Below are 20,163 nucleotides of genomic sequence, written 5' to 3' on the forward strand. Positions count from 1 at the left end.
GGACCAACTTCAGAGATTGGATGGGCTAATAATAAGCCAAACCAATGATTGCCAACCTGTAACTATATAACTATATATATATTATTGGGTTCATTTGTCTGGTGGGAAAGAGCTCTACTGCAACTTAAAGGAAACCTGGAAATGCATAGGTTGATTATAATATATGCAGTCTCCTATGAAACTATGGGACACATGGTGTATCAGGGTCCCAAACCATCTACAAGACTTGGAACATCTTAGTTGATAAAGTTAGAAATGCCTAGATTGTATTACTATTGAGCAATAAATACCGTAAGTTCGAGAGTAGAAAGTAGAATATAAAACCTGATTGCAAGCTCTCCTTGATGAGAGAAAACAAAAGGAAGAGAAAGAACAAATAATAACTCAAGACGAAACTCTAGGATTCAGTGAATTTCGACTGATCCTAGGTATCAATTTATAATGGTTAGAAGTAGAGATCAATTACAACTGTGACTGTACAAGATTACCAAAACTGATATTCAGAGGAACCTAGGAGATCCAACACTGATATCATCACCTGGCTTTAGTCTAAACTCGACTTGCTCAAATTGCCCCGGCTGCAGGACTCTTCAACATAATCTGCAACAAAAAAAAAAAACAACAGCAAATTACTTAGCATGGAACTTAGAAATATAAAAGTACAAAATATTGAATGGAAGACTAAAAACTTGCAGAATCCGTTCAAGGACACTAAACCTCTGCTTGTTTAGGTTTCATGGATATAGCAGGAGAAATTAAACCTGCAAATGAATAGCTTACACAATCAAACATTTGTTCATGTGAAAACACCAAAAGATATATATTCTAATAGAAGAAATGTTGGTAAGCAAGTTTCACCCCAGAGATAAGGTGGGGCCCATGAAAAAACATGTCCAACATTGCCAATGTCAACTCTCCAATCAAGGTTGAAAGCATCAAATATGTGTCACACTGTATTGTAAGATATATATCGGCTTCCAGGATTATATAATAATACAAGGTGTGCATCAATGGTGATAACTTGCACTGAAACACTGAAACAGAGACAAATAGAGAGCAATAACTTGCAGTCATTACATCAGGAGACAAATTCCGCATTCCCACTTTGATTCCCTCCTTCACACAATTTTAGAGCACCAAGGAGTTAAATTCAACCTGCCTTTTTTTCATTTGTGTGCAACTAAAACAATCTAGGCCGTAGTAGGAAGGGAAAAGCTTCCTGATTTGTAAGACCAACTAGGACCAGAATAAGCCACAAGACACTCTTAAAACACATGTCCTACACCCCAGATGGACCCGAATTTCCAAAAGAACCATAAAAAGGTTTCTGCTTTGTCTAGATCAAGAATGGCCCTTACAACTAGCTGAAACACCAAAGTTTTATACCATCAGAAACAAGTAATCTCGACTTTTAGTTGCATACAAGAAAATCTTGACTTCTTCGAGAGCCATCTTCTTCAAAATCTTTTGTCCATATTTGTATCACAGATAATGACCCTAAAAACATTAAAATAGCAAAAAACTATAAAATGATATTTCACATATCATGCATGTTTTTATATATACATACATGTATATATAATATAATATACATACATTTTTATTTATAATTTTATTCCAAATAAATTGTAATTTTTTTAATTTCATTTTATTATTACATATTGAAAACATAAAATTTCATATAAAATAAAAATTTAAGAGTTTTTTAAAACTTTGACTATTTTTTAATTTATTATAAATTTATTATTATTTTTTCAATTTTTATTAAAAAAGATGCCTCTCATGGCTTGGCTAGCCCGGGCCCGCCAAGCCCCACGACATGGGCCATGCCATGTCTGACCTCTAAAGGGCCACACGCTAACCCTACACAACCTGATTTACACCTCTATGCAAGAAATCAACTAGATCACTAGTGAATCTTCCTTCTACACCTTGATCCCCCACAAGACCGTACAATAACAAATCAACTACAAAACTAGCTACCCTTTGTACAAATTCAAATTCAATTGACCCAAAAAGGTTCATGTCAATGAAAATCACCAAATATGTTTGGTGTAGTCATTGGTTTCCTATTTCTCGAAAATAGAATCATCTTCAATAACAACCAATTTCTTAGAATCAATTCTCTAGATGACTAAAGCTGCATCGTCATCAAATACATATAGAGATAAGTTACATGTTCATGTCAAAGGGTCCCTTTGAAGGTTAAGGCCTCTACAACCATGTCCAAGGGGCCCTTTGATGCTTATTATATACGTAGAGACAATTAGTAATTGTCTCCATACACAACTCAGCACCAACATAGTGGGACCAATGAAAAGCTTTCAATGAGCAGGGCTGTGATTTCTTCTACAGGTTTCTAAGGTTGTTGCCCAACCTAAGACAACTGGGAATTACAGAAGATAGTAGCTCTCTTATCCGAGGTTGCCCAACCTTAGGTGTTAGACAAAATGATTTGGAAGTGGAAAATTGAAACTTCTCTTCTCTACCTTTTCACAAAACAATTTTAAAGACAAGGAAAACAATTGAAGCCACACATAGTTACTTATAATGAACACCACTTGAATTCTCTCTCCCCAACACCTTAAACACCAAAGATCTACAACAACAAGGTCAAGAAAATTAAGCCCAACATATTAAGAACCTTTATTGAATCCAAACAACAAATACCCAAAATTGACTTGATAAGCTACTAGCTACAAGGTCCTAATGTGAAATAAAATAATTGAAAGATTTTATAACGATTCTCTTAAGAACTTAATAGGAAATTCAATGAACATATAAAAAACTTAGCTGTTAATGCATATCAGTAAGAGCATGTCAATTTACATTAAATAAACTTTTTGGATTGGAGTAATGGCCCAACTTACATCAACACAACTTTAGTACATATCAATAACCTCATTCACAACTAAAACATCTTCAATATATTCAATGAATTCGTATCAGAGCATGAAATAATTAACTATAAAATGCAAATTTCATTTGAGATGTTTTCTTGGTTAACTAGTCAATGTTTGTCTAACCACTTTTTTATTAATAAAATTTGAAATCATAAAAGACTTTTAGGTATGTAACGCAATAACCTAATGGCCAACTATAGAACAAAATTAATTGGAATTAATTGGAAGACTCTGATTTAAGGCTATGTTTGGTTTGTGGGAAGCCTTTAGTGGGATGGGAAAAGATGGAATGGTGGGTGGATTTTTCCATGTTCCATATTTTGGTTGCAAAAGGGAAACTAATGGGAAAATCAACCTTAGCTTATCAACCTTAGTTTAATAATCAATTAATACTAAATTATTAAATAAATAATTAATTATTACTAGATTCATAACCCATAAATTATTAATTATTTAATAAAGCATTAATAAGTATCATAAAATAAAATATTAAATAATTAATAATTTCATTAAAATATATTATACGAAATAATTTATCAAGGAAAACTAATTTAAAAACTAATTTAACAATTTATAAATAAATAATATTATTCAAATATTCAAGTTATAACTTATAAACTAAAAAAATTTAAACGTTATTTAATTAAAATAATAAACTAACTACTTATAGATTTTAAATAATTAATATCCAATTAATAATTTAATACAAAATAGAAAAAAATGTAATAATTACAAGTTAAAATTAACAAAAACTAGTTACTAATGAATTAACTAAGCAATTAATGAATAACTCAATAAGGATTTTATTATTATAAATCTAATTAAAAATAATTAAATAATTAAAACATAATTAATACTAAAAATAATATTATTAATTCCTAATAAATATTAATAAAATAAATTTTAAAATATTAATTCTTATTAACTAATAAAATTATTTCATTAAAACATTAGTAATTAATGGAATATGAAATGATGGTTAATAAAAATATAACTAATAAATTAATTAAAAATTGCTATTAGGGTTGATTTTCCCACTATTTTCCCTTTCGCAACCAAGCAATGGAATATGAAATTTTCCACCCGTTTTGCCTTTTCCCATACCCATCATTTCCAATCCCACCAAAATCTCCCCACAAATGAACCGTAACCTTAAATCAGAGACTTCAAGTAAAGTTTCATCTATAGTAAATGGGCCATTAGGGTATTACAATACATACCTATATGTCTTTTATGATTTCAAATTTTAATAATAGAAAAGTGGTTAACCTTGACCAATTAATCAAATGAACAATAAATTTGCAATTTGATAGTTAAGTTTATTGCATTCTTTGATATTAAATCGTTGAATATATTCAAGATGTTTTAGTTGTAGATACTCTTATTGATATGTATTAAAGTTGATATGTATTAAAGTTGTATTAATGTAGGTTGGGTCACTATTCCAATCCAAAAAGCTTATTTCATGTTCTTTGACATGTTCTTATTGAGATATATTAACAATTAAGTTTATTTAATGTTCATTGAACTTCATATTAAATTTTTAAGAGAACCATTACAAAATCTTCCAATTATTGCATTCCACATTAATTGAGAAACATAAAAGTGACATGCTTATAAAAGTCCTAATAATCAAAGGTTGTTGAACTACTTAAAAAATTAGGACTTTGTAGCTAATAGCTCATCAAGTCAATTTTAGATATTTGTTGCTTGGATTCAACAAAGGTTCTAGTATCATATATGTTTGGCTCAACTTTCTTGATCTTGTTGTTGAAGATCTTGGGTGTTTATGGTGTTGGAGAGAGATAGAGTTCAGGTGGCGTTCATTATAACTAACTCATTGTGGTGGCTTCAATTGTATTCATTTGTCTTTAAGACTGTTCTCTAAAAAAGTAGAGAGGAGAAGCATCAATTTTCCACTTTCAAATCCTTTTGTCTAGTGCACCCGAGGTTGGGCAGCAGGCTTTGAGATTAGATAAGAGAGTTGCTATCTCCTTTAACTCCTAGTTTTGTAAGTTCAACCTTGGATAAGAGGGCTACTATCTCCTTCAACTCTAGTTCGAGGTTGGGCACAGCCTTAGAAACCTATAGACTATCTTTGAGAACAAATCACACCCATGGCCTGTTGAATATGTCGAAACATGATGAAAACTTTTCATTGGTCCATGTGTTGGTGCTTCTAGACATGTCATATCAGATTGAGTTCTATATGGAGACAATTACTAATTGTCATTGTATGCCCTTAAATGATTTCTCCATACTTCAACCCATGTCTTTATCCCTTGCTCTTCTAGCCCCTAAACTCGTAGAAAATCACTTCTTACTGATTTTGTAATGGTCTTCTTTGAACATAACAAACCTTATTCTACTTTCCCTCATTTTACTACCTATTGAAACTACTCCTAGATTCATGGAGAAAAACTCATTTCTAGCCTTATATTTTCTAGTTTTCCCACTTATCAATCTCAATGTCTACATTCCCACCACTCATTTTTAAACATGTTGTCTTGGCTTCCCACCACCACTCATTGTGTTGGCTTCCCACTTACAATGATTTATCAATGAATTAATTACGAATTTTTCCGTATTTGTCATTGAGTAATCGATCAACTTCACTCACAAACAGTAGGAAAATTCACAACAAACAATGTAGGACTACAAGTTTATGGTAATCAGGAGACTGGCACACAAGGCCTCTCTGATATTCACAGCCAAATAAGAGAATATAAATATCTTGGAACACAACTCTGTATGGATCCTATAGAACTGAAAATTCAGATAAACTAAGTTTTGTGTGAAGTGCCAATAATTTGGGATGAGCTTCTGAAATTTTGGCCAAACAAATTCACCCAATGTATCATGATCCATTGGAAAAATAAAATGTCATTAAACTAACATTTTTTAATTAACTGGTAAAAATTCTAGTTATAAAAAGCTATTTTGTACAGTAAATACTTGCAACTTCCAAGAGAATTCAGCTTCTAAAATTTACCACTCTAATGTCATCAAAGTGAAATTTACATCATAGACTGCTTGGATTCACAACAAACAACGTAGGACTACAAGTTTATGGTAATCAGGAGACTGGCACACAAGGCCTCTCTGATATTCACAGCCAAATAAGAGAATATAAATATCTTAGAACACAACTCTGTATGGATCCTATAGAACTGAAAATTCAGATAAACTAAGTTTTGTGTGAAGCGCCAATAATTTGGGATGAGCTTCTGAAATTTTGGCCAAACAAATTCACCCAATGTATCATGATCCACTGGAAAAATAAAATGTCATTAAACTAACATTTTTTAATTAACTGGTAAAAATTCTAGTTATAAAAAGCTATTTTGTACAGTAAATACTTGCAACTTGCAAGAGAATTCAGCTTCTAAAATTTACTACTCTAATGTCATCAAAGTGAAATTTACATCATAGACTGCTTGGATTTATATCCATTAGAAAGGGTGAAAAACCATTCACCTTGATGAGAGCTAACCAATTGTAGAAAGCTGTTAAATAGTTCACTATTTTATTTTCTTACATAGGTGTCTAAGAGTGTTTTGGCACCAAATAAAGATACACAACATTTTTTTTACTTAGTTTTGTTCTAAAATACTGGAAATGAATAAAAGAAAATCGGTGACTTTTGAAGGCATGATAGCTTCTAAGTGGTAGGAAAAACTAGTACTACCTAGTGTCTATGTCATCCACCTTCATGGAATTTAGTAATGGAAATAAAAGAGGTTAATCTACATGTAGAACTCCATAACAGTGGGTAATTCTGAGTTTATGATTGTGCTACTTTTGCATTGCGAATCGGAATATTTTCAGTATAATTTTATACTTTTTTATGATTAACAAAGTATAGTTATGGACTTTACCCTTAATAAATTAGACAACTTGCAAAACTTATTAGTTCCCCTCATTTATGATTCATTAACCTCATTGAACAATAAAATGACTATTATGTATATGCATTGCATCAAGACTACATTTGCTAGGATCACATGCCAAATAAGCACAAGAACACAAATATCATCCCACAAATGTAGGAAAAACAAATATGCACAATTGCACCATTGTTGCATGGATTTTCCTAAATAGATGGCATACCCATGACAATCAGAGTCCAATAATCCTTTCTCAATGACACTTCAACGTAACATTCCATTTTTTATTTGACTTAAGTGTACAGATAATGTTCAAGATTACTATAATTTTTTTATATCAAATGTTGCTTAGTAACAAAGTCAACATTTTTTGCAGGCATACAATGTCAAAATTCAGAAAAAAATAAAAGAATAACTATTTTCTTCTGCTCGCTTAGTAAGGAAGTGAACTACTTCGATGATATATCATATATGAACTATTTTCGTGAGTCTATGTTTTCTCATCTTGCCAAGCCAGACTCTTGGACAAGCGTTGGATTCTGACTCCCGTATCCTTATAATGCAACATTAGTTTGCCCTAAATAAACACACTCATTCTCTTGTCGTTTAGAGTTTTGGTATTTTGATACACTTAAATCACACTATCCATATTGGATCCGATTAGGAAATAGTGAAATGGGTTAAAGATACGTATTCATTAGAAGTGGGTTCGTTCAGCACTTACAACTGACGTATGCAAACAAGAAAACAGCCTTCTTCAGAGATATAATGATCACAAGCATCAATTTTTTCCATCCATATCAGAAATATCAATATTGAGTTCCAATCAGTATTGGATATCAAAATCATTTCTAGGAACAACATTTATAGAAGAATAAACAAGTAAACGTCCGTTTCTTCTGGTTCATTAACGAGTTGTTACAATGCAAACGTCTTTTACATAGACAAGTTCACGGTCACCCTTAACAGCAAGCAAAACCACCACATAGATCGGAATAATTACTTGCATTAAAATATACATATCCAAATCAGATATTAGTATTGCATATTGTAAACAGACAAGAATTTGCAGATAAGGCTGAAGAAAAATCTTGACATAAGGTTTTTGAGATCAAAGAGTGACTGTTTCAACAGAAAATGAATCAATAATGTACCCCCATAACAAATCCGTCACAACAGTAAAACTGAATTAAACATCGCCCAAAAAGCATATCTCTGGAAGGAAACAGAAAGGTAAAACGTTGATCGAACTACACACCTCAACGGGAGCTGAACTATCCTTACTTTGTTGTGGTTGTGTTGAACCCCAAGCACTAGGCGGAGCTGTTATTGCATAGTAATCGTCATCATCATCAACATCGGCCCAAGATTTAACCGTCAGAGGCGCCGGCGTCGAGTAAACCTGGGGTCAGGTTCCTTGGCCTGGTTTTTGGAAGATCCCTTGCTCTTCGACGACCCATGCTCCTTGTCAGATTTCTTCTTTCTCCTAAGGCTTTCGAGAGCAGCGAAAACGTTCGTATTGCTTATCCCCAAGGGCCCATCGTCCATCCTGCTTCCACCTCCAACCATTTCTAGCCCGATATCAAACAAGCCACAGTTGTGTTATTGTGTATTGGAGCAAACGCCTCCGAAGACTAGAAGCATCAGTTCTATTTGCCAGATTGAAACTAAGATAACAAATCTCTAGCCTTGCAAGGATTCAAGACTAGGGTTACAGAGAAACGTCTAAACCAATTAGATTTTCCTACAGAAAATAAATAGGGCTCAACAGACTCGGGCAAAAAACACCTAAGAAGGACTCGGTAACCTTGTAGCCTCACCACACTCGATGTCGCCAAAAAAAATACCAGAGTTCTGATGAAGAAATTAGGGTTTCGAAACAAATGAATCAAAAGAAACCCAGAGAAAATTAGAGTTCCCCCCGGAGCTATCAAAGCCGGAAAAGAGAGCTAGAGATTCAGAGGCCGTGATTAACAGATTACTATCTACAGAATAGGGTTCTGAAAGGCTGGGGGGGCATTCGAGCGAAAATGGAGACATGGGTAGGATATGGAGTTAGGGTTTCCAGAGCGATGGTGTAGATGAGTTTTTTCCGTCTCTCAAAGGACTTCAAGACCTCTCTCTAGATGACGCAGGTGACGAACACGAGTTCCGTCCTTTTATACCAACAACAGACATGACGAAACCCTCTCCTTCCCTTTCCCTCTCGCCGAGATAATTTTAAGGTGTTTCCAACGTGTGACAATATCATACCGCTTACGAACTTGATCAATTAATCCAACGGCAAATAATTGCCTTCAGCGTGGATTTCTGGGACGCACAAAAAGGTATCCTTTGTCTTCTTAACTTCATCTGGCCCGTTCATACCAGTTTTAATGTAAGGTGGGCCAGTGGAATGGTCGTTTGGTCCACAACCAAGTCCACGTGTTTGAGTGCCGCTGTAAAGTCTGCTGATGGCGGTTACAGATACGTGGAATTTGAGGACACGTGGCTTGGAAGCAAAGAACTTGGAGACGCGTCCTCTGAAAGAGATCAAGCAGGGATGCTGCCTACCGTCGGATGTGTTGACCAAACAACTCAGTAAAGTTTTTTCACGAGTTTGATACGTGCCACGTGTCCTTTCAACAGGTATTTCTATCAAGCATCATTGCAGCCGAGCTGCCTCGCGAGCACGCTTCAGACAAAGGTGGGCCCAAAAACTATGCATTGGTACTTGGTAGGCCTCGTCGGCTATCCTTTTCTTTTAATATTCAAATAAAAAAAATTTCCTCTTCGCTTTTTCTTCTTTTTCCCTTTTCTGTAGCAGACCCGACTGAACAGTCAGGACTCGGGATAAGCAGGACGAGTAGTGATCTGTTACCAACGAGTCTTTACTATTCCTGTCCCAACATGCCACTGAAGCCCCACATTAGGAATATTTCTTTGTCATTCATTGAGGATGTTCCCGATGTACGGTTGGGACTTTTTAGTACCGTGTATTGATAGCTGATCCGAAGTCCGAACCCATACTGGACGGAGATGGAGATGGGCTTTGATCAGACATTAAACAGAATCGTTGACCCGGGCGAATCTCCCGTAAAAGGCAAAAAACATAAAACGAAACCGTTTCGAGTTTCGACAACCAGATTTAGACACGGTTCAACCAGTCGACTGATCATTCAAACCAGAAAGATCCCAAAACCGTTTGGCCTATTTTAGCCGACCACCTAAAAAATCATCTTGTGGGTTAGTTTGAAAAGAGTATAAATACAATTTGCAAAGCCTTGTATTTTGTATATATTTATATTTATATTTTTTAAAATTAAGGTTCAATTTGAGAATAATACAAGTATAAATATGTTCAGTGCAAAACCTTGTATATCATATTTATAAACACGATAAATATTAGTATTTACACTCTTTCCACACTATGTCATAAACAATACATGTATGCATGCTACGGCTACCAACGGATTGAATCCCACTAGAATCAGAATCATCTTGACATGAAATATTAAAGACCAATGACTGAATTGGATCTGATAGGGTCTGTAGTTTTTAAACCTGAAACCGAACCGATTGATTCTTAGGACAGTCAGATCTTCCAATGGATCCTATATAATATATATATATATATATATATATTATACATTAATCAATAATAATCGGGATAGTATATCAAGACCTGAACTAATCCAATTGGTTCGGGGTCCGTTGAATTGGCCCCGACCCATTGACAGTCCTACTGCATGCAACTGTATTAATGTGTGCACTCTTTTGTTTTTTTATTTCTTTTTAATGTTAGCAGTTTGAAATTAATCTATATCTATATCTAGGTGGCTTGTTTTCTCAAGACAGAATATTGTAGCTTCTAGGTGGCTTCGACTGATGCTAACTGCCAAGTGCCAAGTAACTGATGCTAAACTGCTAAGTGACTTGTTTCTTTGGAGCTATTAATTCTGTTTTCTGAAGAAGGTTGATCTCGTGTCTTAGTTTGGGACTGATGCTAACTGCCAAGTGACAAAAATTATATTGGTAATAGAAAACTTAAATGGAGGAATGGAGGATGTCAATCATATTCAATGAATATGGAGGAATTTGATAAAAAACATTGCTATGTCTCAAAAAACATATGTTTCATCCAAAAAATAAATAAAAGTACAGAAAAATACAGAAATTAATAAAAAATAATAAATGTATATTTCATCCAAAAATAGCAGAAATTGCAAAAATTACAGAAATTAATAAAAATAAAAAGAATGTATATTTGAGCCAAAAATATATTTCAGACAAAAAAAGCAGAAATTGAAGAAAATACATGAATTGATAAAAAATCACAAAATATGTTTCAGACAAAAAATAGAACCTTGGAAAAAACAGAGAAATTTATTAAAAATAAAAATATTGCATTAAAAAAAACAGAAATTCAAAATAAACAGAGGAATTGATAAAAAAATTAAGAAATGCTAACATACTAACATATTATTTATTTACTACCAAAACAAAATAGTGAAAATCTTTCTTTCTTACCAAGAAGTCAGTAGCTAAGTACAAATTAAAGAATTGCAAAATATGAAAATTAATATTAAATTTGAAATATTTTTTCTAATAGATAAAGAGAGAATTCAAGAAGTAGAACCCTCCCCAGTCCCCTCTTATTACTTGTTAGTTTGTTGTGCGCTCCCATTTCCATGTTTGTAAACAAATTGACTACTGAGTGCAAATTCTGGTTTATTTTAGTTTTGAGTTTCAGCATGGGTTAATTTGTTTGCAGTATGGATCAAGGAAAATAAAAGATGAAGCAAAGTAAAGAAAGATAGAGTTAGACCAGATTGCACTCAAATGAAACTACAATGAGAACAAATGGAGTGCCAAGAAAGTGCAATATCAGCGTCCACCAATATTTTAACAATTTGCTGGAGTTCATCAGTCTCACACTCAAACCGATAATTGATACGTCTTAAACTCGCCAAACCAAATGCATAATCTTTATAATTAGTAGTTAGTACTTTTGTTTATTCATAGACGTCAACTGAGAATAAGCACGACCACTCAATGAATTTATACTAATTTTGTTCTCTATTTCAACTTTCAAACACACAAACACACTGATGAAATGCAAATGGGAAAGAACTGAAGAAGAAGCTATGAAGACATGTCATCCTAACAACAACTTACCCGAGAAAATATAAGGGAAGAATAATGGTAGATTTCTCATTGTATATACACACAAAAAGCTTATGATGTTATGTACAGCAAGGCAATGCAAAACTGCAAATATAATTTTGAAATGTTGGATGAGACTTGATCACTTGACGGTGTAAGGCACGTGGCCTTTGAAAAGGTACTTTCTTTCTATTTCTTTTTAGTTATTCTTGATATAATGTTATGCCCCCAAAAAATAGGAAAATCATGAGGAATACAATCAATACAACGATTATCTTAATCATCAGCCACCGGTTGGATGAGATACTGTTGAGGTTGAGTTCTCATCAATCCATGTTCTCATTTGCCAGTGTGTCGTCCATGTTCTCATCAGTCCTGTCAGGTTGAGTTCAAACAGAAGGAAGGTTAGATATCATTAACATATCCTTGACCACAGATTATGAATCACAGATTCCATTCTATATTTTAATGCAAGAAAAATAAAACAACCATCAAATCACTGTCATTAACATATCTAACTGCTAATTTTGTATAGGATTTCTTAAGAATTAGAATGGATATTGAATGGTCTGACATTCAGACTGCCTGCATATTTATGTGAAAGAATAGACAGTAATTTCTGCCCACAGACTAGAGATTGCTCAATCTGGCCATGAATATATTTGCTAAGCATATAAACAAATCATTATGGGGCCATGGTTTAGTTGAATTGCTGGCAAAACAGGGGGTGACGAGTTCTATGTTTTGGGGAATGCAACAAGGGGGATTTGTACTTAACAATGAACCTGAATTTGAAGGTTAGTTGAGGCTGGCCATCCTTTCAATCTTTGTTTACTTTACTCAATGTAATAAAATTATTCTTCGTTGCTGAGTTTCTATACTTTAAGTTTACACTTATGAAAATCATATTTAACTAAGCTAGTTCAGCTGCATGCTTTGAGGCACTATGGATAAATTATCCAAACTTCCATTTAGCTAAACATTTCCAAGTTTCAAGTTTCAACAGTCTACGATTGGTAAGATGATACCAATATATGTAGACACAAATGCAATTGTGCAATTTGACTATAAAACCAATAAGCACATGAAGAGAACAAATTCAATTCAGTAACTCTATCTACTTCATGAGAAAGTTGAAACCAATACAAGGATAATATTGATTGGAGATAATAATAACATTGGAGCATGCCTAACAATTGCTTAAAAGAAAATCCCAACAAGTCCACCTCTCTCTCTCTCTCTCTCTCTGTGTATATAGCAATTGCATATCATCATCTTTTAAATAATGAACCCATAATGAAGATCAGAAAATAATAAAATCAATTCCCTACAGGTTTGGTTTGCAACTTTGTACAGGAACTACAGGTCTCCTACCTTTCCCTTCCTCTCCCTACCTTTTACTTGAAACCAAATACAGTCTTTTTCCAAACTTTTTAAATTTGTGCCTTTAAACAGAGAGCCCAAACAAGCTAAACAGAAAAAATATATACATATATATTACAATGGAAATGTGTTATCACTATACAATGAAGCCCTATCCACCCCTGATTTTCCTAAAGAATCAGCCATATTCAGTTCCCTAAAAACCCATCTAAAAGAACAAAAAGCTCTTGAGTGTCGTTGAGCACGCAGGCCAAAACCCCAGGACCCCCTTCTTGATTAGCAGCCCATCCTATGGCATTTCTTCAATCACCCTCCACCACAAAGGGGGCAGAGTGAATAGTTCTAGCCATCCTTGAGCGGTTAAGCCCATAAAAAGAGCTCTGACTTTAGCTTCAACCACGTCTGTAATGCCAATAGGTCCACTATAAGCCCACAATACTGCTCCAGCAGAGTTGGTTATGAGAAAACCAATTCCTGCCACCCCCTACTAATTATACTAATTATAAGATAACTTATTGGTAATTTATTGTATTTTCTAGAAATAACAGGTTATTTTTGACTCCTAATTTTTAGTATTTTCTATTGTATAGTTATATTTTTCAGTGTTTTCAAAACCAGGCCAAACCAAACAGTTGGACCGGAAACTAGGAAATTGTCACCTGACAGGTTCTGTTTCACCCCAAAACCGATTTTTGGAAAAAAACCATTGATTTGGCCAACAAAACGCTGACCCGAGTGGTCAAACCATCGAATCGTCAGCTTGAATAACGATTTTTTTTTCTGTTTTTTGTTTTCTTTTTTTTTTTTGTTAGAATGGTCGTCCATTCGGACCAAACGGTCGGACCATTCGACCAGGAACCGGTCCCCAAAATGGTTATTGTTTGGTTCAGTTTTAAAAACCTTGATGTTTTTGGACATTCTTACTATTCTATGGTAATTTGTGCTAGTTCCTAGAAATTTCTACTATTTTATGATAATTTTTTACAATCAGTGGTAATTTATTTTGGTTATTTTATTTGAAGATTTCGTGTAATTTCTAGTAATTCATTTTCTACTAATTTATGATAATTATTGGTAATTTATGGTTGATAGAAAATATTATTAATGATAATTATTTATTTATTGTAAAAAATTACTGATTATTTTGGTAGGTTCTAGTAATTTATTTTCAACTAATTTATTATAATTATTTATTAATATTAAGAAATATCAAATATTATTAGGATGATACTAATTAATTATTATTAACAATAATTACAATCAATTATTAATATTTTCATATATTATTAAATTGGTAATATTTTTAGAAATTGTAGAATTTTCATAAATATTTAATAAGTACTAATTGCTATTAATATTTTCAAAGATAAATAATTACTATTAATATCAATACTATTATAAAAAAAATAAGTAATATCAGATATTATCAAAGGATTATTAATATCACTATCAATATTATTTTAAAAAATTATTATCATGAATATTTTTTTTTAATTTCTATTAATTGTTGTTAGTTGATAATTATTAATTACTATTTCAAATAATTATTATAGAAAATAAAACATATTGTAGCAAATAATTTTGAGTGGTTATAAAAATTGTCATAAATCAATTTTCACTTTCTACTAATTATCTGAAATATTAATTTTAATATGAATTGTCATTATCGAAAATTATCAGATATATTAATGTAATATTAATTATCATTAACTAATTATCTTGATTCAATTGTTGGTTTTTGAATAATATTAATTAACATAGATGATTAATTTAATAACCATTTTGATAATTTTAATATTGATTGATTAGTTAAATAATTAGTATAGGTAATTTTCCATAATTTAAAGGAAGTAATATAATGATGGTTTTGTTAATAATATTTTCCTAAAAATTATGGTAAATTGTTCATGTTAAAATTTTTTTATAATTATTAATAGTATTTCTAGAATTATTAATTATTAACAATAATTTGGGTTAGGGGTGTTCACATTAAATGTCAAATCGACCAAATTGGCCCAACCCAACCCGAGTTGATCAATTTTTCAAAACCACCGGTCGGTTTCAGTTTGTGTGAGAAAATAAACCAACTCAGTTTCGGTTTCGGCTTTCATGTGTGAAAGTCAAACCGATACTGTGTTTATGTAATCACTGATTAGTCCCTACCTTATATGTTAAATGTTGATATATTTTATTATGGTTACTTATGATAAAAACAAAAAAATGCAAAACCAATACAAATATAATGTAATGGTACAATATTTAGTTCAATTTTGTATAAATTTAAATATATATTGACAAAAAAATCAGTTTTGTACAAGAAAACTAATCGAATTAAATATATATTTTGATTTTGCATAAAAACTAAAAAAATAAACTTAAATATAAATAGATATTTTGATATAAATATTTCAGTTTAAAATATATTTAAAAATCGACTAAATCGAGAAACTGACCCTTCATGTTTGTGTTGGTCAGTTTCGATTTAATCAATAAGTAAACCGACAAGGTCAGATCGATTTAAGAAAATCACTCAAGTCGACCCAACCCGACCTGTGAACACCCGTAGTTTGGGTTGGTCGGGCCACTATTAACTAGGCCTAAATTGACAAGTGTGGTCAAACCATTGTTAATAGGGCCTGAATTGATAGAATGAATGACAAGTTGGTCGGGCCTGAGTTGTTTGGACTTAGAAAACGGCGTAGACTGATTGACTAGACTGAATATAACTAATGTAAACATGGATATGGATTGGGATCCGGTTTGAATTGTCCAAACCCAACGCAATGTCTCCTTCCTCACTCATTTTTTAGCTACAGTGGTCATTCGTGATCACAATAACAAAACAAACTGGTATTTTAAACAAAAAAGCACATTTTTTTACAATGTTTTAGCTCCTAAAGATACCCAAAGGTTATGTTGGCCAATATTTTCATGAAAAGAATCCCAAAATATCAAGTTGTTTTGTTCAGCTATAGTGGTTGTTTTTCTTAGTAACTTGGCTGCCAAATATTGCCCAAATAATTCCCTATTTTCATGGCTTGAATCATGTCTTAAACCTTGCTTAGAGTATCTTCGCTGACATTTTTTTTCTCCAGCAACTTCCCTCTTTTTGCTCTCTCCTTGCGGTTGGTAAACAACAAGAACTGATTGAATAGATTATAGAAATTTAGGTGCAGGTGATGTGGGTAAATATGGATTCTAAAAGTGAGGCACGCATAGGGCTTTAGGACATGATTCATGAGTTAATCGTCAAGAGATCAGTGCTGAATTAGTCGCCTACATCGGTACATCGGTGGATGGTGTTGGTGTAGTTGGCGAAGTGGTGACATCAACTTTAGCAGTCCAACAGCAGCATTAGAGACAATTGACAGTTCTAAGTTCTAACAACGATTTATGTCAAACTTGGGAGATCACATCAGTCCTACATGCACATCTATGGCAACGTCTCCCGTACTTGTCACTACTACTAGTAGATGTTCCCAATACACGGTTCCGATGTATTGTGCAGAGTTTAACATAAAACTTTTAGCTACTATTAGGATCATTCGACATCCAATAAAGCAAACTTGGCAGCTGGCATGAAATAAGAGCACCAGTGGGTTACATCCAGTGCAGCAAACTTGGCAATTGGCATGAAATAGGAGCGCCATTATTTTACTACTATGGAACATGTGTACCAAAAATCTCCTCCAAAAACTTTACTATTTATTAGAAATATATTTCCTTCTCTCTCTCTCCTCACTTTTTTCATTTCCCCTCTTTCTCTCTTTGGGAGAGAAAATTGCAGTTACGGCTACAGAAAATAAGGTGAAGACTAGTTAGGACTCATATGACACATGGACTTTATTTATAAGCAAAGTTGAAGATGAAGCTCTATGACATTTTTAATTAAATAGTGTCCATCTAGGTTCAATTAAAGTATTATTTTTGGGGGTTCTGCTTGGTTTATCCAATCACAATATAAGTTCCGCTTTAATGAGAGTGACAATTTCCTATTCTCTAGATAATTTTGTATTTTTTTTTATATCTTAATGCTAATTTTATTTATTTGTTATTATTTTTATACTATTATTAGGTAAAATTATAAAAAAATTATCCTCTTATAATAATTTTATAAACACCTTTGTGTTTTGACCCTAGCAAAAGCCTCCCCTATAGTTTTGAGAAAAAAAGTGCAAATACCTCATTTCCCTTGGCTTTTCGGCAACAAAGGCATTGAAGTTATCAAAATACTATTATCCTTCTTAGTGCATTATCATACATAATTAGAGTTTCAACTTTATCTTCCACTAGTTTATTTTACTAGACAACATTCAAAGAATAATTCTCCTTACTCTTCTTGGACAAAGGTAAAAAGGTTGATGTGAAGTAAAATTCATGCATTACATCCAAATTTTTTTATTTGGAATGCTGACAAAAGGAAGGTATTTGCACATTTTCTTCAAAACAATAGTGAAGGTTTTTGTTGAGGTAAAAAAAGTGGGGAGTTTCATAAGTTTTTTAGAGAACCCAATGAGTTTTTTTATTTTTTTTACAATTTTCCTTATTTTTAATTGAATTTAAATTGATTTTAAAATAACAAACTATATTTAAAATTAATTCTTTAAATTAGTAAAAATTGAATTCATTTAAGTATATTAAGTTTTTGTTAAATTTAAATTCCTTAGGAAATTTAATTAACTATATAAATTTTTATTTTTCACTAGAACTTAAGTTGGTTCTAAATTGAATTTAATTATAAAACTAATAATTGTTTGATAATTCCATCTTAGTTTTTAATTTATCTTATTCCTTTCATTAATTAAATTCTTTTTATTATATTAATAAAAATATTTGTATCAATAAAATTAATTATTTGTTTTATTTAAGGAACTTACTAATATTTTTATTATGGTTAATTAATTTTTATTTTTTTTCAAATGGAATATAAATGGATTATAATTTTAAATGGAAGTAGATTATTTAGTGCAATTATATATCATGGAATATCCCAATTTCAATATAATTAATCTTTAATAGTAATTATAGTTCCATGCAAATATATCTAATATATATATATATATATAAATATAGTTAAATTGAAATGGATATATAAATAAAGTTAACGTATTTTGTGCAATTTAATAGAGTAACTGAGATGAGAGAGAAGTAGTGGCATGAGTTATGGATGGAGAGAGTTAATGGCATAATTAATGAACAGATATTATTAAAAGAGTTAATGGGAGAGAGAGAGAAAAGATAAGTTTCTTTTGAGTAGAAATGGTTGTTTATTGCAACACTCTTGCAGGTTTAGGATATTCTTCATAGTCTTACTCAGGTCCTTGTGTGTCCAAGATACGGGTACCTGATATTTTCCAAATCCAGCTTTAGTTGTTCAATGATGTGGACTGACGAATCCAGAAAAATGAGGAACCATCAGAAACATCTGCATACGCAGAAGTGGAACTTGAAGAAAGATACCCATTTATTTTGGAGCTGGACGATAAATCTAGCCACTTGGATATTAAATCTTCACTCTCAATTATAAATGCCTCCTTTGATGATTCCAAAATAAGCATCACAGTATTCACCAATGTACTACTCAATTTGTACAATAACACAACGAAAATTGCGAAAAGCGTTGTGTTGCTCAAAACACCCAGCAATTCAGAAATATCAGTTGTAGATGAAAGATTTAATTCATTAGCACATTTCCAGTGAGCTGGGCAAGTAACCTAACAATTGAAATTTTACCAGATGATGATGGACCAACCAAAATGCACAACCATTGATTTGATTTTGTACACAATGTAAAACAAGTTTCAAGCTATTACAAATTCCAAGCAATATGAACATATGAAATTATAGATGGTTTCACTCCAGGCAATATGAACATTTTGTACTCGTGGATAAGGATTTATAGATGGGTTCACTCCAAATAAACCTACAAATATGAACATGTGAAATTAGGTTACCAATAATGTCCAACACATGTATTAAACTGAACCCTTAAAACATATGGTAGTAATAAAAAATAGAGTGGAGAGATTATTTTGCCTTTGTCGAGAAGTATTGAAAGTAGAGTCGCAGAAAAGGGGGAGAAGAAAAGGACATGAGGTGGATGGGGTTGAAGGGGCAAAGGAAACAAGGGATGTGGAAGAGCTATTGGGGAGTATAGGAGGAAAAGGGGATAGAGGTTCAGTAGAGGAGAATGGAGGGGAGAAAGAGTTAGGGGTTAAAGGAGTGGGGAAGCAAAAGTGAAGGAGGCAAGATTAGAGGTGAGGTTAGAACATATAAAAGGAAAAATATAGAACATTTCCCTTGCAGTCCGTTTGGTTCGTGCAATATGGATGAGAAAATAAGAATATTCGCCGAATATTTCTATTTTCTCATGTTTGTTTTGAGAGATATGATGCGATGAGATGGGATTAGTATTCTCAAAATAAGAGATGCGGGTCTCACTAAATAGGTGTGACCCTAGTGAGACACAAAAGTTGCAAGACGAGTGAGAAAATTTTGTCGAGGGTGAACTGTTCTCATCTCCCACCTCTACAACGGTCCGAACTCCAACCACTTTATCTTTCATCTCTAGCGAGGTTTACGACCTCCGGTAAATACTCACATCCCCTTTCAGGCTTTCATGCTATTTGGTGTTTTATTCTACGAAAAACATCCTTCTCTTCCTCCATCAACTTTGATCTTAGATCTCAGACGACAAGGAGATAGGATATTGTCTTTGTCTTCTCTAGAGAAGGTAACCTTGTCTTCGTCTTCTTAGACGGCAAGGAGACAGAATTCCATTTCGCACATCATCCATGTTTTATTTTTGCATTTTTTTTATCAAGAACGTTTTTCCTTCCATGTGT

The 20,163-nt window shown here is 32.7% G+C and overlaps 1 long non-coding RNA gene across 1 annotated transcript; it reads right to left on the reverse strand.

The window, feature by feature from the left end:
- Positions 1 to 380: 380 nt before the first annotated feature.
- On the reverse strand, positions 381 to 9,006 carry LOC148873446 (uncharacterized). The gene is made up of 3 exons (XR_016104521.1): positions 8,049 to 9,006; positions 718 to 761; positions 381 to 600 (listed from the first exon to the last, which is right to left on the reverse strand). It is a non-coding gene; the product is annotated as an uncharacterized LOC148873446 (long non-coding RNA).
- Positions 9,007 to 20,163: the final 11,157 nt, after the last annotated feature.

Source organism: Nelumbo lutea, chromosome 1 (genome assembly GCF_056320005.1).
Source record: "Nelumbo lutea isolate HS-2025 chromosome 1, American lotus-T2T, whole genome shotgun sequence".
Classification (NCBI taxonomy): Eukaryota; Viridiplantae; Streptophyta; class Magnoliopsida; order Proteales; family Nelumbonaceae; genus Nelumbo; species Nelumbo lutea.